Below are 1351 nucleotides of genomic sequence, written 5' to 3' on the forward strand. Positions count from 1 at the left end.
TAGGTTACCCGCATGTTACTCACGTGTATACCCGTTAAGAACTCACCCAATAATGACCAAATTAGTTATCGTGTTGACACGAAATCCGTTATTTTCTTGTCGTTTTCGTGTCGTGTAAGAAACTACCTGGTCTACTCAAAACCTCCCGTAAAGTAAATTCTAGGGTTTGCTAAAAGAACATCTATCGATTTTCGTTGTTATATCCCGCTGTGTCGATAATCAAGTAACGGAAAACAAAAAATGATAAGCAATTTAGGTTGGTCATCAAGCCCATTAGGTGGGCAAATAGATATTCAGCCCATTACTACCAAACAAGCCCAATAGTGAACTGTAAGGAAAAGGTCCAGCAAGCATCGAGCCCAACTATGCAAAAAAGGAAAAAGAAGAAAAAAAGAGCGGAGGAAGCCTTCTCTTATCAGAGCCAGGTTTCGATCCTGGGACCTGTGGGTTATGGGCCCACCACGCTTCCGCTGCGCCACTCTGATTCATTGGTAACTACTCAACTCCAAGATACTTATTCGTATCGAAGGTAAGTGACTGTTTATTTATCAATATAATGTTTCATCTTTAACTTGTTAAAATTCGACATATTCAAAAGGTAGAGCTATTCATACCATTTTTGTCACTCACACCTCTCTCAATTTTCAGCTATTAAATTGAATGATTGAAGACAATTAATAGACGAAACTTAACAAAAGTGTGTGAGAAGTAAAAAATATGTTATTTACACTACCCTATTTAAATCCACCTTGTAATTTTATCATAATCCATATGAAATCCCATAGAGGTACACCTTTTGGAAACATGCTCCATAAACAAAACAAAAAACAAGATTTTCTTCCTGTCAAGTCACCTCAAAATCCACATGACACAAATTTAGCAAATTAACAATTAGGGTTATGGAGTTATATTTGAAACTAAGTTATAGAAAAAAAATATTATAAATTAAGTTTAGTAAGGAATAAATGGAATAGAGTTGTTCCTATGAGAATGTTTTTGAAGGTCTTAGTTCTCTAGAGCACTATATATGAGAAATCAGAAATTGTTCATGATCGAAATGAATACAATTGAGCGATTGTGGGGTTATTATTGTCTTGGTTTACACAAATGTTAATAGTTTAAGACATCGTGCTCACAGATCATCAGTTAAGTAAATCCGATAGTAATTCACTAAATAAAGTTCAAAGTCCAAAAGTTACCTATTCCGATGCGATATCTTTCTATGATGTCTCTCTCTCATTTGCATGAGTCAATTTTCATTATTAATATAATCTTACATATAGTCCACTAAATAATAGAGTATCTCATTGAGTTCATAGCAGAATTTTCAACACAATTGTGGTTTATAGAA

At 34.3% G+C, this 1351-nt stretch overlaps 1 non-coding gene across 1 annotated transcript; it reads right to left on the bottom strand.

Annotated features, from left to right (window-relative positions):
* Positions 1-413: 413 nt before the first annotated feature.
* TRNAM-CAU (transfer RNA methionine (anticodon CAU)) lies at positions 414-485 on the bottom strand. Its single transcript has one exon. It is a non-coding gene; the product is annotated as a tRNA-Met (tRNA).
* Positions 486-1351: the final 866 nt, after the last annotated feature.

The sequence above is a fragment of the Malus sylvestris genome, chromosome 17, assembly GCF_916048215.2.
Source record: "Malus sylvestris chromosome 17, drMalSylv7.2, whole genome shotgun sequence".
NCBI lineage: Eukaryota > Viridiplantae > Streptophyta > Magnoliopsida > Rosales > Rosaceae > Malus > Malus sylvestris.